Source organism: Typopeltis vanoorti, chromosome 9, assembly GCF_054136105.1.
Source record: "Typopeltis vanoorti isolate ZY-2024b chromosome 9, IOZ_Tvanoo_1.0, whole genome shotgun sequence".
Taxonomy (NCBI): Eukaryota; Metazoa; Arthropoda; class Arachnida; order Uropygi; family Thelyphonidae; genus Typopeltis; species Typopeltis vanoorti.
Genome location: NC_143557.1, coordinates 73,208,190 through 73,236,022, shown reverse-complemented (window position 1 = coordinate 73,236,022; position 27,833 = coordinate 73,208,190). Strand labels below are relative to the sequence as shown.

The 27,833-nt window shown below is 35.0% G+C and overlaps 1 protein-coding gene across 4 annotated transcripts in view; it reads right to left on the bottom strand.

Moving 5' to 3' along the window:
• Positions 1-13,851: 13,851 nt before the first annotated feature.
• The window catches only part of nbs (nibrin), a 285,502-nt gene continuing 271,520 nt past the window's right edge, over positions 13,852-27,833 (bottom strand). For all 4 annotated transcript variants that reach the window (XM_090397995.1, XM_090397996.1, XM_090397997.1 and 1 more), the window contains one exon: positions 13,852-19,187. The gene's annotated coding sequence lies outside the window, so the exon portion shown is untranslated. The remainder of the gene's footprint in view (positions 19,188-27,833) is intronic.

Below are 27,833 nucleotides of genomic sequence, written 5' to 3'. Positions count from 1 at the left end.
AACACTTCCCACAATCGAACCAAAAACCCCAACACTTGGACAAATAGCCCCCCATACTCTAATCATCACTAGAATCAAAGACAAAACGTGACGTCAATAACGGATGCGTCACCCTGGGAAATTCCAAGGATTCCATACTCTGTCTTATCTCTAACCAACACCCGCAATTCCATACGCGAACAAAAACACACGTGACGTCAATGACAGATGTGGCCTCAGAGAAATTCCACATTCCATTCATGATGTCACTGATCTTATCAGCCAATCACGTCACGAATCCTTATCTTATCTTGATGTGGTTCCGAGTGCCACCCATACTACTGGCGAACCTCCTTTATAAAGGCATTTCAGATGAAGGAGAATTAGCCAGTTTCATACGAAAGTAGAGAATGATCATCTTACGGTTCTAAAAGTTAAGGATATCTAAAGCATGTAAGTAATGCAGATTATTATTTATTACAAGAGACCTCCAGGATGTTAGGGACTCATCAAGGCAGGCAACACATCACACACCGGCTGTCACACCTATTCTTGAATCCATTCACACTAATTGTAATTGCACTCATGACATTCAAAGGTCAATCCAATCATGCACCACTGACAAAAAAATCGCGCTCTCTCCCATTTCTTGACTAACTTTCTCACCTTGTATGGATGCCTCTCTAGTTGCTCTCCCCACCCTCCATAAACTTAAAAATTCAATCTACTGGTATTCTATATGAATCTTTCAGAAATTTGAAGGTCTTTATTATGTCATCCATCTTTCTCCTGTTTGCTAGTGTCTGCAGTTCATGAATGCAGACACTCCACTGTATCTGCATCATCACAAAAACTAGCATGCCCAATTTGCAAATAGTCCAGGTAAGTTTGTATCAAGGCCTTGTAAAGTGTAAAAATTACTTTCTTATCCTTACATATCAGTTTTTTTCAGTATAATTATTCACTGAGCTGTATTCTCAATTTGTTATATGACCCTTGAACTTTACCTTCCTCTCTACCTATTCCAAGATACCCTAGCTGGACAAATTTCCTCTAGCAGGGCCCTGAGAGAAATTTTAACAGGGGTACAGTTTCTTTTGAGCCCCCTTACCTTATCCATTCGTCATTTTCATGGCTGCCAGGCACAGGTAAGATATATCCCCTGCACCCCCCCCCCAACTCTCAGAGGTCCTGTCCTCTAGCATAATCCCACCAATATAATATACCATGGGATATCTCATCACACCAAAGTGCATAACTTTACATTTACTAACATTGAGCTGAAAACCATTTTCACATACCCACAATTCCAGTCTATTCAAATTATTCTGCAGGTTTTGAATGTCCATCATATTCCTGATCACTAAGTGAAAGAAACTGAATCACTCTCTTCTACCATAATGACACCAGTATACTCGTAATATGCTACTGGATATCTCATTACACCAAAGCGCATAAATTTACATATACTAACATTCAACTGTTAGTCTTTTTCACCATACCACAATTCTAGTCTATTCAAATCATTATGAAAGTCAGTCACATTTCTGATTACCTTGCCTATCTTTCATTAGCAGCAAACAGCTGTATATCACCAGTCAAATCATTCCCAATGTCATCATTAATGTAAAGATTAAATAATAATGGACCATTGTTATTTAATCCTGTAAATAATAACGGTCCATCTTACCTGAACTGAAATTCAAATTATATCGCTTGGTCACAATCAGTTCAGCCAACAACTCTTTTAGCAGCCGTTTTGATAGCCTATCAGCATATACTGTCAAATTCTTATTGAATTTATGCAACAGCTCTAGTACCGCCTCCGATTAAACCTGATTTCTTCATCAAGTGAAGAGATAGCTTTGAGCTTCATGCTGCATACATCAGACTGTTAGCAAAATGGATACAAAATGGTTGAACAATATCTTCTGCATCTGTCACTCACATACATCTGTTTTCAGTAGTTATCTTTTTCACATCTCATTTTTATATAATATAATATAATAAACGATATAATTCTTTTGGGTTATGTTTAGCTTGTAAGCCTGTTTATTTTTATACTTTGCCTTCTGTACAATACTTTTAACTATTTTGGCCTGTGCCTTATAATTTTCTCAGCTGACATCATACTTATGAAAACGGTGTTTCTTTCACATCATATTGTTCTTAAGATTGCACATCCATTTCACTCCTTATTTATTCTTTAAACTCTATGGACACATTTCGATACTGCATCATTGAAGTATTTTTAAAACGTTTCCCCATGACTGCTGATGTTCTTCCCATCTAGCAACTGATACTATGAAACTGAACCTAGTACACCTCTCAGCTGTCATAATTTCCTAGTTGGTGGTAGTTCGGCAAGTAATCTTTTCAGAATATAACATCAATATAATTAGCTACTACCCAGAACAGTTGCAACTTTAAATGACCCCCCCCCTCCTCTGACACTATAAGCAGATCTAACACTCTTTGACCTAGGGATCCTCCTGTCGTATGCTACTTGAGGAAGTTTTCTCGCAACGACTCAATAAATTCAGTATTCATTCTTCTCATTATCATGTCTACAGTATGTTGTCTGAATGAAATCCATACAAACATGCACTTACAGCAAAGGACAAGGTGCATTTATTAACCTGGACTACTATATCTCTGCTGAGAACAATGCAATGAAGGAAGAGGGGTTCTGATTGGCAAAATACATCATATATCACTCTACTGGTCTGGACAGTGGTAACAGTGAAATAAATAGAGTTCATCAACACATAGCTGTTTCTTGGTAAGCAGAAAACATCAGTCATTGGACATATACCTTTCTGCACTTCTATCATGCTAGGTTGCCATCAGCATGATAGAAGTGCAAAAAAATTGTGAAGTGGATGCGACTTCACAATTTTTTCAACGGGCTGTAGTTTTTTGCTGTTTGGCATCATTCTTTGTATGTATACATATTACCTAGTATAATGTTGATACACTGTTGATTAAAAATATTCGGACACCCTATTCATAGTAGTGGATATGGCTATATAAATCATAACCATGGCTCATACAAGTATAAAAGCAAGCACAGTCTTTGAAATCTTCATATCTTCATACACAAACATTATCAGTCCAATGTTCCACTCTAAAGAGCTTCTTAGTGACTTTCAACGTGACACCACCACCTTAGGATGCCATCTTTGCAGCAACTCAGTTCATGAAAGTTCTGCCCTGATCAACTAAGTGATGTTATAGTGAAACGGAAACACACAGGAATAACAACAGCACAATTGCTACTGGGTAGGTCACAAACTCACAGAATGGAGTCGATGAGTGCTGAAGCGTGTTGCAAACATATCACCTGTCCTTGGTACCAAGTTCCAAAATGCTTCTGCAAGCACCATAGCTGTTCATGGGAAATGAAGAATATGGTTTTCCATGGCTGCACACAAGCCTAATATCAGCAGGACAATGCCAATTGTTGAGTAGAGTGGTGTCAAGTTCACCTTCACTGAACTCTGTGATGGAGAATCTTAACTTTGTGGCATATGATATGCTAGACAATTATATGTTTCTAACTTTATGGGAACAGTTCATTGAAGGTCTTTTCTTGTACTGATCTCAACCAAATCAAACACTGTGGAATTAACTGGAACACCAATTGCCAATCAGGCCACATTTCCCTTGACCAACATCAGCAAACAACCCCACTAATGCTCTTATGGAATAATGAAAGGAAATTACTGCAGCAAGGCTATTATAGCCACATAGGTTGAACTAAGTTCATATTAATGCCTTTCATATTAGAGTGAGAGTTGGGATGCACAGTTGTTTGGATATTTTTGATAAGATAGTGTATGTCATGAGCAATTAACACTATGCAAAATGTGAAGGTATGAAGTGTAGTTGCAAAGCACCATTGCATGCCTTCATATATTGCATACAAAGCATATCTTTGCACTACATTAGAATGTTACGTTCTGCTCCAAATGAAAGCAGTCGTGAATGACATGAGTACTGGAGAGCAGGTAAAAACAAAGCTGAACAGTGAGAGATTTCATAAAAGAAGTGTACAAGATGAAGACAGTAATGATGTAATGAGAGTGCATTTGTACGGAGTCTTTCACAGGGCAAAAAATCAGGTCAAGCAGTTGCAGAAACCTCTAGCAAGTGATAAGGCAGAAAAGCAAAAATAAAGCAAAGGAATAAACAAATACAGAAAGTAAAGCAGAGTATGTAATAAGGGAAAAAAAAAACCTTTGTAAAAAATGCTTGATGAGCATTAAAAAATCCTTTTTTCCCAAGTGCAAAAATTAAGGATGAGTTTACAAAGATAATAAGCCAAAAGGCTTATTAATTAAGGATGAGTTTGTTAGGATGCAGAGGGACAGTGAAAGAGATGAGTGTTTTAGGAAGTATGGATTATCTATCTCTGACAAATGTGGTATGCAGTAATATGACAATTGCTAATACAAACAAACAAAAAAAAAAAGTGAGAGTAAAGATTGTGAATTTGCTAACACAGTATAATTGATAGCAGTAAATTGAGAAGAAAGGTCATGACTGCAAATGATTCAATTCATAAATTGTGCAGGAGGAACAGCACACATTTGCTGTCAGGAATGAATTTGATGAATAGGAGATTGAAAGGATATCAGAGGAACAAACACTCTGGCATACCATGATTGCTAACCTAAAATGGAGAAGCTACTTAAGAAGATGGGTTTTACTTTACTGGTTTGCAGAACATATTGTCCAGAGAGCTTGAAAAAGTGAAGCGAATGATTTTTTTTTTTTTTTTTTTTGAGTAGATGCAGGTGAGTGCTTACGTACCGCCATCCTTGAGGTGAATAATTGAGAGAATATCAAAAATATTGAATACCTTCTAGTTCCCAAAATTGAGTGAAACAGTGAATACAAGGCATAAGGGTGATATGTGGGTGCAAGGGGGATACCGCAGTTTGTGTACACAAATGAGAGAAACATCCAGAATAATACGAAAAAGTTTACTAGATCAACTAGCTGGCCAAGTGGTTAGTGTATCTGCTTTCCAGCCCAAAGGCTGCAGGTTCAAATCCCACTGTGGGCATGGATGTTTGTGATTGTCTGTGGAAACACTAGTGATGGTGGCAGGCAGTAGATGGCATTGGTGTATTTGCGGTTAGTTGTATTCAGCGGAGATTGAGCAGTGGAGACAGAGAGATGTAGAGTAAGTGTCCTCTCTCAATGAGTCTTTGGATTCCCTGGAGGTGTCAAAAATAATAATAATAATAATAAAAACTTGCCCAAAAGACATAGATATTAGTGAGACTTGTTTGAGAGAACATGACATAACAGGAACAGGAACAGCTTGAAAGATTTTCAGGGGTGATAAAAGAAAAAAAATGGAAGAGAGGTTTTGCTAATAATGATGATGATGAAAGCAAAAGAACTGCAGCCGAAAAGGAGTTCAGAAGGAGGGTAGAAATGAGCGGTAGCAGTGCATTTAAGACTATCTAATGTGGGTCAGAAAAGCCAACAGGACAAAATATAGAACCAATTACTACTGAATGCCAGAAGTGCAAAGGAAGATTTAACTAACATAACCTACCCTGACCTGTTTATACGTCAATAAATACAAGAATGTGAAAACATTCATTGAAATTAAAACATGAATACAAAACATTAATTATTTGATACGTCTTTCATCTACATCTACAATACCATCATCTGATGTATGAATCATGCGTCGGATGGTGGTGGTGTTTTAAATTATGGTTCAAGCATCTAAGGCTATGAGTCCAGCATATTACATCTATAAAATTGATCATTTCCTGCTGGTTTTCCTGTCTGGAAGGCTGAAAAAAACATATTTCTATGAGGTGAAATCCTGCCACCTTAGTATGAGATGGCTAATGCACACATCGACAAAATTAGTTGGAGTAGTGCAAATAATTATGATGATGATCAAGTATGAGAACATAAACTAGATGGAGAAAAGTCACAGAGTGAAGGAAATCAAATTTATAAACTGAGATATCTGTGATGGAGGGTACTCAACATTTGAGTATACTCGATCTGATGAATCGATTTGATAATCGATGAATTGATAATTACTCTGATGAACATCAGAGTAATTATCAATAACCAAGGTAGCATTGTTTCCAAATGAAAAAAGTGATCAGGAATTCTTGACATAGGAAGTGGCTAAACACGTGGAATTTTCAGTTAATAAGAAGTACATGGTACTAAACTGCAAGTAATTATGACATGCTAAGGGAACTAGCTTAAAGCAGTACCATGCCATAAGAATCTGCTATGGACAGAAGTTAACAGTACATAGGGGATGGTCAAGAGGTGAAGCAAAAAAGAAGAGTGAAGGAAAGAGATATCAGTAGACTATACCCAGCATCAAAGATAAACAAGTAGAATCATTTAAGGAGCTTAAAAAAAAAAAAAACTATGAAAGGCAATGTAAAGAGAGTAATGATCAACAAGTTCATGAACTGCACAAAGCAGTTGAGAAGGATGATAGCATGGTGAAAAAGTTTAAATCAGAATATATAAGAAAAACTTAACTCAGTAGGCCAAAAAAAATGCCCGAGTTCTTTCACTATATGGCAAGTAAAAATAAGAATAACTTTAATGAGTGCTAATGTCCCATGACAGAAGCAACAGTGGCATTACTGAGGAATCATTTTTGCATTGTTACAGTAACTGATGTGGGATAGATGCAGATGAATTTTGTGTCTGGGTGTTGATTTGGAAGCTGGTTACTATTTTGCTTTTCATGTAGAATGTATTCATACTAAGAGAACTTTGCATCAGTGTATTTTATTTTTTTCTTTAACATGTATTATTATTATGTGACACCTCCAGGGAGTCTAAAGACTCATCAAGAGTGTGTGTGCCAACAGCATCAAACGATTGAATCCCTTCCAACTACTAACCATGCTCAAACTTGCTTAACTTTTTGCATAAGCCATTAGTAGCAGAGGCTCTACCAATCGACCAACCTTTGCTATCTCTCTCCCTTTAGTTGGTGTATGATAATACAATACCATGAGGTCCATATAGGCAAGTACAGCAACATCTTATGAAACATACACATAAAGCTATTGGTTGCAATGTATTTTTGCCTGTAAACTGTGTTCTCTTGGTCAGTTTTCCTGATTGCAGGAGGAAAACTCTCCACCTCTGTATGAGATCAGCTAACTCACATTCAACTGAAATGAGATAGTTCCTCATGGTCTACAAACACTCTCATCTTCAATTGATGATCCGTAAATCTTCTCCATCCTTTTATCACTTCTCCTTTACATTGTTGCTTTTTTTTAATTAAGCTTGCTTTTTAATTTCTTCCATTTATTCTTACTTTTTATCTTTCTTTTCTGATGATCTTGTCTAGATGCAAAGCTCTTTTGGATGACTTACCTGCTTTTCTGTTATTTTCTTTGTATTTGGTCTTCTGTCTGATCAGTTCCTACGCTAATCTGTTACATTACATAACTGTGTGTGTGGAAGGGGGGGGGGGAGTAGCTCCTATTTTTCCAGATCTTTTAAGCTAATATTTGGTCATTGTTGTGCACTTCTTGTGAATTAGTATGGTATATAGCCAAGTGTAGTTTGCTTGGAAGCATCTTTTTTGCTGGACTAAACTGGAAGATCCAAGAACTGTTCTTTATATGCACTCCTGATAGATTTCACTGGTGTGTTCCACTCTTTTGGTAAGCAATGTTCAGAACTTTCACATTTCCAGCAGAGTTTGGGATACTGACTGGCAATGCGTCTGATCTCTACACAGTTGAAACATTCAGCGTTGAAGCAGTTGTCACCAAGTGATCATATGAGTTTCAATGCATGCACTGTCTCTGCAGCCTTGAATAGTTCACCATAACTCAATTTGTACTGGGACAAAAATGGCACGGACAACTTCATGTCCATTGTGAAGGTGATCTCATCAGAAAAACCAACTGGGGGTTTTCACTTAGGATATTGATTTTATCCCATTTTGAGAATGTCTGGATAAGGATTTCATCACTGCATTTTATATAATCCATTGGAAACCTTCACTATTCTCACTTGATTTCCTACAGGAATTATTGTGCTATCTTGGAATGTAATAGTTTATCCTTGGTTTTCACATCTTTACAAGTAAATATTTGTTTTTGAATATTTTACGATAAGAGGCACACAGTCTTCTTGATGACTTTTCCAGATATTTATATTTTCAATTGTGATTATGATATACAAACATTGCCTTCTTATTAGTTTCCTTAGTTTCTTTTAATTTTATGAAGTCAGTGCAATTATCTCTGATTTTTATACATACATCATAAAAAACACACACACAAAAAATAGGAAGTTGTTATTCCTCTTTATAAGGCCTTGATATACCCACATCTGGACTACTATGTTCAAGTATGGTTCCCAGGGTTTCTTGGGGATGAGGAAGTGGTGGAGAGGATTCAGAAGCAATTAACCAAGATGGGGAGTGGTCTGTGGAATGTTCCATATGAGGATAGTTTGAAGGTGTGTGGATTGCAGAAGTTGGTTGATAGGAGAAAAAGAGGGGATATGACAGAAACATTTAAGTTGTTTAAAGGGTTTCATAGGATAGATGCAGGGGGAATATTTCAGCACTTGGCTAGAGGGACCAGAACAAGGGATCATCCCTGGAAGTTGAATAAAAGAGTTTGATGACTAGATTTTTTGCTTGGAGTGAATGAGTGGAATGGGTTAAGTGCTTTTGGGTTAAGGAGAGGTATGATAGATTGTGTGGATAGATTGAGTCTCCCACAATGATCCTTCAGACTCCATGGAGGTGCCAATATAATAATAATAATTTCTCTCTGCCATATGGTGTGAAGATTAGTTCTTAATATCTCTTTTAAAGTAGTCTCAGTAACTTGTCTTGAGCCTTCACATCTGGGAATTTCAATTCTTAGAGTTTGCACCCATGGGGAAATTAGTACAATTATCTCAAAGAAAACTCTGCATTTAGATATAAGGGGGGGGGAAGCATAGGTAAAAAATCTATTTTTTTCCCATTCTGACAAAACTGACTAAGCCTTGGTTCTCCCACAATACAAATTGTAGAGCTGTGCTACAGCTGTACAAAAGAGTAAGGCATGGTGCAACTGGCTTGCATTTAAAACTCTATCTTCCTATACTGCTTACATCAAAGCCTGGAACAGTTTCAAAAATCACTTTGAAAACTAACTCTGAGAGAGCTAAAAGCATGAAACTTGCATCCTGCCCAAATTAGTAATGCCTTCTGGCCTTAACTTCTGCTCAACACTACTACACCCAGATGGTACAATTGTATCATCATTCCCAGAAAAGCCAAACTCTTATCTTTTACTTATCCTCTAGTTTCTGCATGGCTGATCATGGTAAATGTCCCCCCCCCCTCCCCACCAACTACACAACACCCCATTTGATCTTTAGCAAGAAAGAGATCAGAAAAATTTTGTCTAAATTAAATACCATAAAGTATCCTAGCACTGACGGCATTCCTCCAATTACGCTAAAGGTCTATGCCCTAGAGTTGACTCCCACTCTAAGTCACCTTTTTACCCTCTCTTATTCCACTGGTATCTATCATGCAGTCTGGAAATTAGCCCATATACAACTTATTCCTAAGAAGGGTGACAAATCTTTACCTTCAAACTCCTATCCAATTTTATCTCACCTCCATTCTTTTTAAAGTAATGGAAATCCATCACACCCAACATCTATCTTTAAGACTGTCATCTAATAAATGACAGACAGTATGGATTCCAGCACTGCCGATCAACAAGGGATCTATTTACCTATGTCCCCCATCTCTTGACAAACACAATGGAAAAATTAGATAAATATCAAGTGGTTGTCCTTGATATCTCTAAAGCTTTTGACTGGGTTTTAGCACAAAGGTCTAAGTCAATTCCCATCACTTGTTCCAACCCCCCTGACTACTGCAATTGGGTTGCCAGTTTTATGACTGGATGCTCACTTTGAGTGATAGCAGATGGCTGTTATCTCTCACTGGGATACCACAAGGCTATGTTCTTTCACCCACCTACCTTCTTTCTTCTATTTATAAATGATCTACTCCAGCTGGCAGCCAGTTCAGTACACAGATCTGCTGATGAACGCATTTGACAAACCTTGCAATACACAAATCACATGACCAGCAGAACCTTAACCTTTATTACCTTAAATTCTAATCTTCAAAACATTCTCAAATGGGGTTTGAATAACATTGTCAACTTCAATGCTAGCCAGCCAAAAACTGCCCTGCTCTATTTTCCACAAAAGAGAACCATTTTTTTTTTTTTTTTTCAGTTTTACCTTTAACACTCAAATTACTATTCCAATGAGATTTACTTTCTTGGGAAAACTCTAACCTCAAATCCCTCTTAGCATAAACACATAACAAATATTGCCTCCTCGGCATTCAAAAAAAAAAGAAAAAAAGTAGGCTTTTCTTTTGCTGGAAGTATTACCAACTCCAAACAGTTAACTCTGAACACATCACAAATCAGTCTTACTATTGAACTTCCATGTCTGGGGTGATGACCCTAAGAGTTATCTATAAATATTGGATTCTCTACAGAAAAGGACAATTAGATTGATTAATGACCCCTCTCTCTCTCTCACTCACTAAATACACTTCACTCACTTTTGCAGAGGTGTTCATCCACTATTTGCATCTTCTATAAATACTTCTATGGCTGCATTTCAGAATTGGCATCAATAATCCCCTTACCCCCCAATCAAATCTATTTAAATGCACATAGCAGTCAATCAACATGCTCTCTCGGTTCAATGCCAAATTCAAAGAACAAATTTCTCTCCTTCTTCAATTCATCTTTTCCAATGCTGCTTTCTGGAACAGTTTTTTAGTACGTTTCCCAGAGTACAATCCACAGCTCTTCAAGTCAAATGTCAACAAGTTTCTTCTTGCCCATCCACAGTACTAGTGTACAATAGGTTGACTGATCTCTCTTGTGGATGGGCACCATAAAAAAAAAAAAATACTAGTAATCTCAAATTAGATTACTGAGAGATAAATTCTGTAATCATATGAATGCTTGCTTGAATAATTCTATACTAGAGGAGAACACCTGCCACCAGCAGCAGGCAAAATAAAATTAAAATATCAAAATTAAGAATGCAAAAGAAAAACTAAGTATTTAGCTTAAATTGTAAAGTTATATAAATATAGAAATCATACATTTCCCATAAGGCCTTGGAAGTGTCACGCAATAATAATAATAAATGAAATACTCTGGATTGGAGACCTGTAATCCTTCTTTAGTAAGAATTCCATCTCCCAAGTCAAAAACTACAACATCATCATCATCGCTCTCATCAGTTGGGGCAATGTAACCACCTTGGTTATAGACAAATCCCCTCATGCAATAATCATAGAATCCAACACTCTCAATCCCCTAGTACCTTCTATCATATGCTGCCTAAAGTAACCTTAGTCTTCTTCTTTCACTACGCATTATTCCCGCTTCTTATGCAGGGTCCGCATGTTACTTAGATGCGACTTCTTGTTAGTACCACTCCCAACCGACCTGTCGCATAGTCTGCTGCTGGGGGGGGGGACATATATTTTTGGCCGCAGAAGCGTATGTTCACAGGGCCGGTTTGCCTGCTTATGGGATGAAAAACGCCAGATAAACTGGCGGGAAAACCCTACTGCCCGTGCCCAAGACCAGCTAACTTGGCCATGCTTGAGGAAGATCCTCAAGTTCCTCACATCTTTGACAGGAATCGAACCTGGGACACTCCTTCCCCAGGCATATGGTTGCGAAGCGCAAAGCCACTAGGCTAACCGTGCAAACTAAAGTAACCTTAGTACTTACATAAATTCTATTTTGTTCTGGAAATGTGACCTTTTATCGTTACAATCTATGTCCCAATAGTTGAAACCTCCCCATAATTTATCCCCTTTCTACTCATTTGTCAATGTATACCACTTGTGTTGACATTCACATTTCCTGCCCTACAGAGCAGCAGCTATATACTTTGTTCTATTAGCCTTTATCTTAGAACAGAGCCTCAAATGTACCTGCTTTCCATTTCACTGATTCCTGTTCAACTGCTATTTTTCTTCTGGCTGCAATTCATGGGCTATAATTAATACCCCTTCCCCACCTTTCCTGTCTACTTTTATCTGGCCTGAAAATATATAATCTTCACATTCAATACCAATAACTTTGGAGCCACTGTAGCTCAGCTGATATAGAAAAACCCTCTGGCCAAAAAGAGGTGAGTTTGATTCCCGTCTATGATATGAAGAACCTTTATCAGGCCTTTTCAACCAAAAGTAAGTTAGCCAGTCTCATATGAAGGTGGAGGGTTTTTTTCTCCTGGAAATTCTAGTTTTTAATTCTTCAAAACAGTCCAACCAGCTCATTAGCTGGTTGGACTGGAAGTGTTCTACAGAGACATAGAACACTTCACAGGGAATGATGGTAGCCTGCACTGGCTCCCAGCTAGGAGGTAATAACTTCTGACCAATACCTTATCTCAGATCCCAAATACCAATACTGGTATCCTGGATACTCCCATATGCTAACAACAATTACCAATAATTACATAATTTTCTGTCATCCATGTTTCACTAATACCAATAATTTTTGGCCAAGAGCTAATCAATGCTTCTGACATTAATGCACATAAAGATTAGTTGCTTCGTGGGCCCACAAATACTCCTGCATTTTAATATTAACCATCCCATTCCAATTTGCTATTTCAGGAACTAAATCCAACTTTTTCCATCTATTTATACATTTGTTTGCCTTATTTGTATTGCATATATCCTCTTTAATATAAATTAAAGATGCCAAGAAATTATATTCTTGGTTTAATCCTTTATCCAAGTGTAAGCAAACAAAGTTTGTGCCTGAAGAAACTTCAGGACTGGGCAACTCACATATAGAGGCTAATGACTTCACATCACTTGCCTTAGTATCCTATAATGCAAAGCACATATCCTTACAGACATGTATAATGCTATGCATTATGGGAAGGGTCACTAACTAGATCAGTTTCGACCTTTATTGAGGTCTCATCGGTGGGAGCCAGATCCAGAAGTGATACCAAGGTTGAAGTCATATTTCCATATATAGCCAAAAGATGTCATACCCTAAAATACTAAAATACTCTGGATTAGAGATAGATGTTTAAAGTTTTTCCACTTGTTTATACCATGAATGAATTGCTCAGTCCTGAAGTTTCTTCAGGCTCAAACTTTGTTTGCTTACACTTGGATAAAGGATTAAACCAAGTGGAAAAACTTTCAACAGTTACAAGTATCTATGACCTTTATTGAGGTCTCATCAGTGGGAGCCAGATCCAGAAGTGATACCAAGGTTGAAGTCATATTTCCATATACAAGTAGCCAAAAGATGTCATACCCCACTACTAAAATACTCTGGATTAGAGATAGATGTTTAAAGTTTTTCCACTTGTTTATACTATGAACGAATTGCTCAGTCCTGAAGTTTCTTCAGGCTCAAACTTTGTTTGCTTACACTTGGATAAAGGATTAAACCAAGTGGAAAAACTTTCAACAGCTACAAGTATCTATGAGCCTGTTATTCATGATACAACTGAAATTAAAACAAAAATGAGTATGAAGTAGAATAAAATTCTGAAAAAAAAAAGTGCTCCAGTCCCTTTGTGAAGTTGAAAAGAAAAAAGCAAACATACATACATGATTACTCAACACCAACGTGGCAATGTGGTTACATTGGGTTTTCTAGCACTCCCAATAATCTAGTACCCTTCAACTTCAATAATAAATCAAAAACTATTTAATCTGTTCAAACACTAGGCACTAGCAACAAATGAAATGGTTAGTTGATTAATGTTACTTTGTACTGTTTGACAATTCAAATAAATACCATACTTATAAAGTTTTTGTATTTTCTTTAAAAACTATACATCTGTATTTTGTTATACATATAATACAATAAACAGACAAAAGTCAGCATAATTTTTCTCTTAAATTTCAAATTCAAATTTCAATAAAATAGATTACTTCAGCAAGTAATTTATTTTTTTTTATAAACATCAAACTTCACTGCTCATGGTTTCCATATTCCCAGCTTTCACGGGAATATAACTATAAGAAGAATGATGGATTCATATAAAATAGAAAGGTTATAAACCTATAATACTTTAGTACAATGGATGAAATAAGGATGAGATGAGACATGATATTGTTCTATGAGATAATTTACAAATGCTCTCATGGAACATTTTTAAGTCATTTCAGGCAACTAACAACAAGCAAGGTGGTCCGACATTGGGTGAGGAAATTTATCTACCAATTAAAAACTTTCAAGTCTATTGATTGTAGACAATCTATTTAGTCAACCAGGACAGCAAGGTATCCATATTTACTTAGGTGATAAAATAGAACCCTGACACCTCTGTACAACCTTGAGTAATGAATTAAATCTTTTTCATAGGCTTCTGTGGGGGTAGGGCATTTTTATACCAGAAAAAATAGTTCTAAAACGAATTAAATCTTTTATAGTTGTAAAAATTAATATTTATAACACTAGCCTGTCAGTTTGGTCAAAATGATTTTAGAAATTGCTAACCTACTCACTAGAAAAATCTCTCTCTCTTCCAGAGAGAAAGTGATCTTCTAGTGAGTGGGTTTCCATCCTAATTCCTAGAATTTGAGTCTCCTGCGATGAGTCTTCGGACTTCATGGAGGTGCCTGTAGAATAATAATAATCCATACTGAGGTGCCAGTGTTTTTCCTTCCACAAAACTTAAGTTTTTCATCCTTCATAATGAGAAAATCAAACTAATCCTTATCACAACATTCAAATGTTGTGATAAGGATTAGTTTCAATGCCATTTTTCTATAGCAATGAAGAAATTAAATGGGTTACTTTAATTATCAAGGACATGATATTTTCATGCTCTATTTTAATGATGGCTGACAAGTACATAAAAGTAGAATTTATTAACTTAATTATTTATTAATTATTGAATGTATGGTTAAACAAATTGATTATTTATTATGTAAATTGTTATACAAATTATTACATAATATTCATGTTACAAGGATATCAGGCAGAGAGAAGATCAGTGTTGAGAACATTCAAAAGATGAGTCATAAAGATATGCATTAAGCACATGCTGCATGACTCATGTTTTGAATGTTGTTAAGTGATCTTCTCCCTTCCTGATTATGTCCATGTAATATGGGATGAAATATACTGGGGTTAATAAATTCTGTTTTTCAGTATGTATGTCATCCAAAAATAGAATATGCCTACTAAACAGGTTCCTTTAAAACATATGACTTTTCAATATCCTGCACAAGTGCTGGCTACTAAGGAGCATATCTCTGATACAACTGCGTGTATAAACTGAAACAACATTTTCAACTTCAATCTGAAAGTTGACTCCTGATCGCATGACCATGTCATAGGTCAGTACTATCCAGCATTTATATGCTAAAGGGCCGATTTGTTTTTCTATAAGTTGATGGCAAACGACAAAAATATTAATTTTAAGATGAACTGAAGAAAAATTATTCATAACAATATTTGTTTAAGAAAATTAATTCATAAATGTACTTAAATTAGTAATTATTACCAAATTAAATAAATTTATTACATAACAATACAAAAACTTAATTATTTAATGGGAGCACTGTGACAAAGCTGCTGGGCTACAGTTTTTTTATGTCAAGGTCAATATTTGTTATTGCAATTCCATGCATCTGTTTAAGCATTGGGTCTTGAACGCAGTTTTAGTTTGATTTGATAAATTCCAGCTGGAAAATGCTTACTCACAGATTAGGTACTACTATGAAACACAGAAATCATTTGAAGTCTGAAATCATTCAGGCTTAGTTATTTCTCTTTTGATAGAAACTTAAACATATCCATTTCAGTTTCTAGATTCAATAAATGCATCTGCCTGGAGATTGCATAATTCCAACTGATATTTGAGATTTGCTTTTGTAATCAACATTTAAAAGTTCAGTGAATAACATTATGGTATGTTTATGCATATCAAAGAAATCTATTGTCAAAATTTTCATTATGAGCATCTAACGTTGGAACAAATATTTCAAAATTTCCATTTGTATCAAGTTGCAATATTTCACTGAAAAGCTCTATACAGGATTTAAAATCAACTGAATTATTTTTCTCTAAACCTAACCTAATTCAGAAATTTTTTTAGAAGAGCTTAGTGCTTTTACACAACATAATTCACTGGCTAAGTTCTGGTAATTGTTTAAAGTGATTTTTTTAATCTTTGGAAAGAAATCCACTTGTTTTTAACAGAACAAGACACTGAAATGTTTTAACAATAATTCTTATCGATATAAATTTTCTTAGTTCACTTGTTTTCTTAACAGATGTTACAGAATATCAGAATGTCTTGAAAAAATCCTTACATGGAAAAAGTCAAATATTAACAATCTTGCTACTGTATTTTGAAACAAATTACTATTCTTGAAATCAAATTTAGAGAAAACAGTTCATTTTCATCAATTTCTGCATTTTTATTTCTTATAAATAAAGAAAAAATTAGTTGTCATTCATCCATATATATATATATATATATATATGACCATGAATGGTAGCAAAAGTACATGCTTCCTTCAAGCAAGTAATACCACTAGTTTGCAATAATTTCGAAATGCATACGAATCTAACCTAAGACTTCAAAGTTGTGAATAAAATTTGTCAAGGTCTCAACTGAACAACACTGTCCTAGATGAATCACTGTTACTCTTCAATTTATATAAAGTACAGAATTCCCAAAGAAAACAATATTACAGAGACATACAGAAAACATAAAATAAAAATAAGACAAAACACAAGAACTATACATTTCAGAAATTTGTTTTACACATGATTATTATATAATTTTTATTATTGACAATAATGCCACGTTTAGATAACACAAACTGTTTTTTATGTGAGCAATTTAAGACTGCATTTTGTTGAATTTTTCATGTAGTCAGAGGCCATTTTTCTACCATTACAAGAATGAAACATTCTACAGGGTAGAATATACTCATGGTAATATTTATTGAAGTATAGAGGTACCTCATTAATTTGCTTAAAATTAAGATGGCGAAAAATTCTCGAAGAAATATATGGATCTTGTGCCAGTAAGTGCATTATTTAGTTTTTGAAGTAATTTAAAATTTATAAGTAAATAATGAGAAAGAAAATAGTTATGGATAACAGCTATAGCATATCATAACAGGATTTCAGTTTTCAGATGAACTGAATGTCACACTGTGGCATTCACAAACATCCATAACCCACATTGGGATTCAAACTCACAGCTGGTGGGGTTAGAAAGTGGATATCCACTCTACCAAACAGGCCAGCAAATTGTAGGTGGATTGTTTCAGAACAGTACATCTCAAAATAAAGATGCTCTGCTATTAACAACCTTAAATTATTTATTTTTGGTTAATGAACTTAATTGTAGGTGATGTAACTCTTATTCTCATTTATTCATGCAAAATATTTGCCTTAAGATATGTGATGATTAATTTGCTTTAACTAATACAGTTTACTTAAAGTAAACTGTATTTTGCCAAATATATATATATATATATATATATATATAAAAGAAGCAAAATTTTAATAGTGTGGCTACAAATTAATCATTTGAAAGGTATATCAAAATATACCTGGTATGAATTACTTTCAGTGTAGTTAAATGCTGGGTATTAACATGCATGTAAGTGTTATTTGATTTTAAAAGCGGACAAAATCTATGAAAATAAAGAGAATCTATGGAACATATTTCATAGATTCTTGTGTGTTTTTCATGGGGTCATAAGGATTTTCCTTGAATGAGACTTTGAATTTTATTTTAGTATACTGATTGTTACTCATGGAAAAAAATTTTGTATTGGTTCTATGATGATACATATTGAAGATTTTTCAAAAATTTAAAGCTAACATTTTTAAAATTTATTATTATTATTTTCATAATTCAATGTAGAAAATGAATGTCTTCACAGAAGAAAAGTATTAGTTATTTTGTGGGTTTATGTTTATTTACTTTAATAGTTATTTTCTGTTAATTTATATTGTCACCCACCTCATTGCCTGTAATATATTTATTGTATCTACGCAAATACAATAAATATACAATAAGACCTGCACAGATACTCTAAGTATCTGTGCAGGTCTGGCCTCCTGGTTTCTAGGGTGATTCTGATGTTAAAAATGATATCAGGTTTGTGATATACTGATTATGAAGAAAGACTGAAAATTTGTAGACTGTAGACACTAGCAAACAGGAGAAAGAGGGCTGATATGATTGAGACTTACAAACTTCTGAAAGGTCATACAGGATACCAGTAAACAGAATTTTTCATTTTATGGAGATTGGAGAAAGGACAGGATGGCATCCTTGGAAGTTGAGAATGAATGTCATCAAGAAGGGTGTGGTGTGAGAGCTAGATTTTTCTCTAATAGAGTGGTGCATGATTAGAATGGATTCAAGAACAAATATGACAGCTGGTGTGGATAGTATGTGGTCCCCCCCCCCCCCCCGATGAGTCCTCGACTCCCTGGAAGTCTCTCTTAATAATAATAAAGAAGAATAATGTCTGTTATAATGAGGTTAACAAGTTAACATAGTTGTTTAGACAGGACTGTTATCAGAACAGTCCTGTTTCACTATCTATTCTCACTCAATTGTTCTTGAAAGAAAAATATAATAAAATATTCAATTTCCACTTCTGCTACTGAATACCTCTAGATACATAAAGTGCAGATATAAAATTTGGTCATGCCTTTCTTTGCCAAAACTTGCTATACTGAGTATTACCAAATTCACCCTTTTAAGCAAAGAAAGTCCAGGTAATGGTTCCTCCTTCCTTAAAGATACATCAATTAGTATAAAATGGCAAGGTATGCTCCACATCAAGGTTGTTATGACTTGCACTTTAACTTATCTAGGTATGTGCATATTTCAAATATGTTTTTCTAGACAACAGTAAAACACTGTATAAAGATTTTTGGAAGGATCATTAACATTTTTTTAAAAATAAATTTAGCAATTTTTTAAATGCAATATCATGTCGTTTCATTTTCTCAGGAGAGCTAGTGGTGGGAACCATGTGCCGAGCTTGAAGAGAAGTTTCCCATTTTGTGCTTTGGTGAGAGATGCACTGATTGCAATAATCAAGAGGAGAAATCATATCCATGGGAACAGTCTTTCAAGAATGTATCCTAAAAAAAGGTTTAAGACAATATGCAAATTTGAAACCAATCTGAGAATATTAATAATGAATAATATGTTCAAAATATATAATTAAATAAAGTAGCAAAGATAAAATTATTTAGCAATCATAAGCTATATAGTGTGTGTGGGGGGGGAGTTCTGGTTTTGTGCATCAAACAGGACTAAGACATTGCTACATAATAGGAAACATTTCTTTTGCTTTTCAAAACATATTTCTTGTTATTTTTATTTAATTTATTTTTAAGTATAATCTATGAACACATGAATCTGAAAGAGAAATTTCAGGTTTTTTATTAAAAAAAGAGAAAACATTTTCATTATTACATGAATACCGCTTTACTGGTTTAATTAATTACAAATTTTCATGTTAGCAAGCAGATTCTTATTCAAATGATAGTTTAAAGACTGAGAAACTTATTTACTGCTGTGCCCTCAATTAGAGGAGGTATTAGTTCCCTAGTTCATTAATAAAAGCATGTTGACCATGTCCAGCAAGGCCATCACCCAAATTGTATAATGTGAGCAGGGGGAAGAAACTAGAGACCCCACTCTGAAGATGAAACAATGCAGAAGCCACTGCCTCCAGTAAGTAAGGTAGTAGTATTTCACACACCATCTAAAGATCTAGTTAGGATCTAGAAAGATACTTCAAAAGGCTACATCGTGGACAGGTAGAGTGGACTGTGGGGGGGGGGGAGACTATACTGTGCATCATGAGCCCATTAATGGCCAAAATTATTTGCTAGAATGATTTGAACTTATGATGAAATGGATAGCAAGGTGTTTTAAGGATTTTGTGTTCCTCCACTGGTATGGATAGCGTTATAGAGCTACGCTCCTCCTGAATTGGACTAGCCACCCCCCCCCCCCATCACAATACCAATAAAAATGAACATTGAACATCATACTGATATTCTAGATAATTGTTATCTCTGCTACTGTGGTTCTATGGAAACCACACAATTAAATATCAACATGATAGCAGAAACTGTGGTGGCATGATTTGAAGAAATGATAGTGAAAAGATATGTCTGCACGGTTAGCCTAGTGGCTGTGCACTTCGCAACCATATGCCTGGGGAAGGAGTATCCTAGGTTCGATTCCCGTCAGTGACGTGAAGAGCTGAAGGATCTTCCCCAGCCATAGCCAAGTTAGCCGGTCTTGGGATTGGACAGTAGAATTTTTTCCCCAGTTTATCCTGGGGTTTTTCATCTCACAAATCAGGCAAACCGGCCTTGAGAACTCAACACTACGAACATAGAATACGTCACGGCATAGGGCTGACCACCTTATCCTGTGAACGGTTTGGGATCCAATGATCAATAAACCCTCGACACTGCAAGGTAAAAGAGGGAAATAGGAAGATGAGATGATGAGATAGTGAAAAGGTTAATAGTCAAATCGAATCTGCACCCTAAAGTATATAATGTTCTACCAATTTTTTCTTTAGGGAAGAGTTAGAACACAGTTTCAAGCACAAATCAATCAACTTTCTTACAGGATATGACTGACATTTTTGTTGAAGGAATGTACCAAGATAAGTATGGCAGTGTATTAATATTTAGTGGAAAGCCTACTACTTCTTCATGTAGCTTCCTCAGTGAGAGGGTGCAGCACCATGTCCTTCCAGTTCTCTCTGTTGGTGGCTTTCCTTTTTGTTTCTACATAGCCATGTGATCCTGTCCATGATCTTATATCTTCAAGCCATGTCCTTTGTTTTTTGCCTCTTGATCCTTTTCCCATAATTTTTCCTTCTAAAACTGTTAGTATCCTCTGTCCTGCCGAACCTCTCAGTACATGTCCTGCCAATCTCATCTTTCTCTGGATCATTTCCTGCAATAAAGATCTCTGTGTTCTCATTCTCTGTAGGACATCTGTATTTGTCACATGTTCTGTCCATGTGATTTTCAGAGCTCTCTCCTATAGCACCACATTTCAAATGCCATTATCTGTTGCCTTACTCTCTTCTTGAATATCCAAGTCTCACTTCCATATGTGAAAATTGGCCACACTAATGTTCTTATCATTCTTTTCTGTCTCGATACTCACAGAACTTCCGAACAGATCTTTATTTTTCCAGAATGCATCTTTAGCTATGGCTGTTCTTATTTTTATTTCTTTATCTTGCTTTCCATCTGCAGTAAAGTAGGTGCCTAAATATTTGTATTCTGTTGTATGTTCAATTTTCATATTGTTTATGAATATTTCTGGCTCGGATCTGCTATCTTTTGAGATTTTCATAAATTTGGTCTTTTTTTGCATTTATATCAGATCCAAATTCTTTACCTTCTTCAATTAGTAGCTGCAGTAATTTGATTAATTTGTTTCTGTTTTCTGCTATTAGAATGGTATTATCAGCATATCTAAGATTGTTGTAATTTATACATTGATACTAATTCCAATTTTTTGTTTTTCAATCTTTTTCATCACTGTCTCACTATAGATATTAAATAGATTTGGTGAAAGGATACAACCTTGTCTAACCCCTCTTTTTATTTTCACTACAGAAGTCTCATCATTAAACAGCTGCATTTTCTGTTTGGTGTAAATCATTTTTATAATCTTAAGTACATGATCTTCTATGTCTAATTTATCTAATATATTGAACATTTTATTATGTTTTACCTGGTTAAAAGCCTTCTGAAAGTCAATGAAGCATATGTAAATGTTCCTATTTCTTTCAAGTGATCTTTCTATTAGTATTTTTAGTTCCAGGATAGCATTAATGGTTCCCATTCCTCTTCTGAATGGGAAGCTTTTTCTGAAGCCTTTCTGTTGTTCACTCAATTCACCACTTAAGGCTCTTTCAATTTGTTTGTTAACAATGGTAAAAATAACTTTAGATGCATGGGGTATTAGGTTCACAGTTCTGTAATCCTCGCAATTTTGTGCATTAGTTTTCTTTGGAATTGGTATGCAGATAGATGTTGTAAAAACTTCAGGTTGTATTGTTTTATAGATGTCCTGAATGGATTCCACTAACTAGTTGTTATTATTGCCAGTCAAAGCTTTCAGGAGCTCAGCCGGAATATTACAACACCCAGGGTATTTGTTATTAGGATGATTCTTGATTCCGTGTTCTACCTCCTTTCTTGTGGGTAGAGTGGTATCTGTTGTTATGTTTAACTTAAGGTGTCGTGAATCATCTAACATGTTACCATTATTATCATCATAGAGATCTGATAAGTACTTCACCCGTCTTCCATTTATCTTTTCCTTATCAATGAGTATGTTTCCAACTTTGTCCTTGATGTTATTAGACTATGTATGTTTTGCTTTTCCATTAAGTTTTTTCACTTTCAGGAATACTTCTCTAGTTTTGTTCCTATTTTGTAATTCTTCTATCCAGTGTACTGCCTATTTATCCAGTTTTCTTTCAATATTTTACATAACTGTTTGATTCTTTTATCCAAAGTTTTATACCTTAACCTTTCTTCTTCATTTGCTCCTCTTTTCCATGTTCTTCTTTCATCAATAAGGTCGATTACATCTTGAGTTATCCATGATTTTTTTTCTTGTTTATTGATGTGGTTTACTTAGGAAAGACTACTTAAGAAAGTGATATCTAAAGTTGTGGATAAATGGTGTATTGATGTTTCTGAAAAAAAAAAAGGGTTGTGAAATACTTAGATATCTGTATGATTTTTTCAATGTAGGCTATGATGAATTTTTTTTTTGCACAAGATCACTAATTACAATATTTATTAATTGTAGGTGAATTTACATGCTATGCAAGTTCTGCTTGTAAGTTCAGCTTAAAAGATGATATGCACGAATTAATCAACATTAACCCTCCCCCCAACATCAGAAATCTATGTAACTAGTTTTCTTAATCACTGTAACATCTAATATCAATATTATATCTCTCTAAACTGTGACATTATTTCAAGAAACTTGGGTGACGTCTAAAAATTATGAATACTTGTACATAAACTTTTTGGCATCCATTGTGCTTTGTTTTCTCCTTTTCTACACTGCAGCCTGTGTGGGAATTATCTCCACTAGCAATTTTACAGAAATATTATTTTTCAATGAACATCCACTCAATTCTAGAAAGGGAAAGATTCTGCATTTCTAGAATTATCATGAACCTAATAAGGTCATTAACCCTAAGAAGCAGCAGCAGTTCAGGCAAAATTGCATGGATGCTTGGCTGATAATAGAATTTGTTTATATTTCTGGAGATTTGTAATTCTAACAAAGGGAGAACCCACTGCATTTTTTATTTTATTTATTTTTTTAGCAATCCAGGTGTCAAAAATTTACTAGCACAATGCCTACTTATGTGCATCTAAGGTAGCAAATAGCACGAACTCCACAAAAAATCCAAATTCATATTTACAATAGGATGTACAAACATCTAAATTTGTGTTCAAAGTTTTATGCTTGTGTAGGGAAAGCCTCCTCACCTGAAAGAAAATCAACCCTACAGCCATAGTCTGAGATGGACTAACTCAATACTGGATGAGAAAAATGAATAGCAGATGAACTATATACATAATTACAACAACTGTGGACAAACCAATATAGGTACTATGAATTTTATCACAAGCTTATATTCTCTTTCTGGTTTTTCTATCATCTTTTTTTAAAAGTTATTTTTATTATTTTTTAATTTTATTTATCCAGATACATAACTCTATCAACATGTTCAGTATGTCAAATTAGATAATTATAGTTACATTTTAATTAACCTATCCTTCAGCAATTACAATTATTCAATTCTGTCTTAAAGTTAGATATATTCACTGACTCTGTAACTGTTGATGAAGGCTATTCTACATATATTTTTTAATGCTTTTTCAGTAGAGCCTAATTCAACTAAATGTTGCAAATTCTTGCTATATATCTTATTTCTGCCCTGATCAACTAATAAACTTTAATTAAATTTCCTCCTTCATTTCTTGTCTGATAAATTTGTCAGATTGCAACTAGCCAACCAATTCTCCTAATTATCATGGTACAATCCTTCCACAGTTAGTCAATCTTCTCTAAACACCCTCAATTTCTTGACATCCATTAAAAACCTTGATGAGCAAACATGGAAGCCATAATCCAATATTGGGCTGATAATGATGTGTACATATTATCATTACTTCTTTCCTCCTACAGGTGAAGCCTGTTCTAATCAATCCCACAATCTCCGAGTTTTACTAATGGTCTTACTAATATGATTCCTGAATTCCCCATTAAACTTTTGTAATCATCAACTTATTCAAAAACTCGTCATTCAGACTTATATCCATCTGATATTATAATTTTACTGAATCAGATATATTTGAATTTGTTCACATTAAATTTTAAATCCCACTTTCCCACCAATATTACATGATTATCCTATAAAGAACTTAGGTCACGTGAATGACTACTCTATCCAGCTTTTCATCATCAGCAAAGAGAAAAATTTTGCTCTTAAGAGTTGAACCCCTAAATCACTTATGAATCCTAACACCAAAGATTGTAGTAATCCACTCCTACATAATCTGGCTCTCTGAATACTCCTCTTTTGAACACTACTTCCTGTTGAACAATCATCAACCAATTTCTTATCTCTTTTACTAGGTGCATTTTGATCAGTATACTTATGTGAAACACTATCACACACTTTGCTAAAATCCAAAAAAATTACATCACAGCCATTCCACCGGTCTATTTCTCTTGTGATTTCATCATAAAAAAGTGGATTTATCACAACTAATCTTTCCTTAAGGAAACCATGCTGTCTAATGTAATGTGTGATGATTTATGCTAGATTTATTTAAGAGTATAACATCATCTGCATGCTAAAGTAAAGAGCTTAGATTAACATCTGCAATTCTAATATCAGGTTTCATGCCACTTTTCTTCATGATGGGATCCACACAGTTGATGAATAACTGGAAATACTGTGCATGTCTTATATCTGGTTCTACATAAAACCATATCTTCCTGTACCTCCTTCAATTCCAAATGCATTATATCAAACAATACACATTCTGCAGACCATGTACTGCTTGATATAATGTCCTGTCTATACTATATAAATGTAGCAGTTTGAATAGCATTTCTCTTGGTACCTTGTCATATGCCTTTATTGGATCTACAAAACTTAAACACAGATCCTTATTATACTACCATGATTTCTCAACTATTTTAGTTGAGAGTAAAAATTAGATCCTGACAAACTAGTGAACCTGAATCCAGCTTGGTCTTCTTCAAGACTTAACGTCACCATATTTTTTTTTTTTTTAAAGTCTCTTCTTAAGTGTGCTTGCATAATCCTACATGGAACACTCAATAAGGAAATTCTCCTGTAATTCTCTCATTAATTTTTATTTTATTTTTTTATGGATGCTATAAGAGCACTACTAGAATCATCCCGAATTTTACCTTCTGACTTGTCCTTCTGAATTATGCAGTGTAGTCACTGTATGATTTATAACCCCATACTTAAACATTACTTGTCAACTATCAGCTGCCTTTTCACATTTCCGATTTTTGAAACTATTTTTTATGCCACGTATTGGTATGTTCTCCTGAATGCATTCCTCTTGAATATTTTCTACCACCATTCTGTCACTTCTAGTTTCATTTAACAAACTTTCCGAAGTAGTTACTCCAGACATCTACAATATCTTTATCTTCAGCTTGTCACAATTTATCATTCCTTTAGCAACAGCACTCTTTCCTTCATTTCTGGCTTTTTTTTTTATCTCACCCCCCCCCCCCCCCCCCAATAGCCTCCAGAACATTTTGCCATCTTACTAATATTTACCATCTATCTTTTCCCCAAAGTAAGTTCATGACTTTTATTTAGCTTACATACTGCTTTTTTTTCTTACATTTTTCTCTATATTCTCTCAGAGCACAAGATGATTTACTTGCTAAGAATTTTCAATAAACTTTCTTCTTTTCCTTAAGTGCTTCTTTAACTTCTTGAGTCTACCACAGAGTCCAATTTTTCTATCTTTTCAAACAACTTCCACATGCCTGCCTGGCTGAATCAATCAATATTTTCTTCAGAATCTGCAATGAATCTTTTATAGTAGATATCTTAGATAAGCAAACTACTGATTTTTCAACATTGCATGTCGTGTGATGTTCATCTTCTGCCAACATAGGGTGAACCACAGATACTACCACAAGTAAATAACTTCTTCCACTATCTCAGCATTATTGCTTTCATTTCTGGCTTAATGTGAAAACAATCCTGAATTTAAATTTAGCTCATGAGTTCCAGTGATTTCACTAATACTAGGTTGATCACGGATCCAAGTATTTGGTATACAAATTCCTCAACTGTAAATTTCATTGCCTCAGCTTTGAAGAAGACGTGTATGTGTAGGGAGGAATTAACACTTGCACTTTTATGTCTAGAACCCTACTAGAGAGCAAATGCAATTTTTTTAAGTCACTTCAGTAGGTTGGTCTTGCAATGGAAAATTCAAAGACTTCACAAACATCCTTGTAACAATGTGACTCTAATTAAGAGTGTGTAGACTTCAGACACTATCCACTCAGCCAAGCAGGCTGGCCTAATTAAAAACTGCATGAAATTTTTATAAAATATATATTGGTTGGTATTGGATTTTATTGGCACAATGGTAAGTGCAGCTATACTGTGGCACGACAAAAGCTATAGAAGTATACATGGTAAAAACAAATAAATAATAAAATCATATATACAGCAAGCATACAGAAAATAGTTGATCAACATAGTATATGGATATAAAAAATTTATTCTTAGATATAGTTAGACAAATTGATTTTTTGTAAAAAAAAAAAGTCTCCCCTGTCATCTCCCAAAGATTACAACCCTCAGCTGTTCAAGCAAAATGTGAACAGATCCTCCTTTCTTCTATTCCCCCTTGTGCACACATGGCACTAATGTGCTATAGGTCTTGTGGCCTTTCATGTGTGGATCAGATATAAAAAAAAAAAAAAATTAAAGGGAAAGGCTGTTCCAGAGAGCAGAGGCAGACAGAACAAAAGATGAATGAGACTAGCAGGTTTGGCAGGTTAACCATTCAACTGCAGATGGATGTTGGGGCAGCTTTTATCCATGTTATTGTAAGTTTACCAAAATGGGGAGAATGATGGATGCCAGTTCTGTTGAAAACTGTCCATGGAAATATCTGTAGGAAGGATGCTATGTAGAAGCTCACTGAGACAGTGGCTGGAGAGGGGGGGGGGGGAGATTCCACAAGAGAGGGATCATCAATTAGCCACACTGCCCTTTTCTGGGCAGCATAAAGAATTTTTAGACAGGATTTTGGTTCACTATAGCAACTGTGAGAGCAATATTCCAAGGTTGGACAGATTTGGTGTTTGTACAGTTCTAGACAGATGAATAGCAATATCTTGAGTAGATACCAAGTTTTTCAGAAGCCATGGTTACTGTAGAAGTGATGTGTTTGTGAGAAAAAGGCTAGGGGTAAGTATCAGGCATCGGAGGCGAGAGATCTGATTTGACTGCGATTCATCTTCTTACCTTATCAGAGGTAAGGAGACAAAAACAAAGGAGAAATGAATCAAAAGGCAAAAATTGTGTTCTGGAAGCACTGAGGATGACTAGGTTGTCATCACTCAACTGAAGCACTGTATTAAGAACAGTGTTTAAGGTACTGGTTGAAGATTTTCAAGTCTAAGATGTT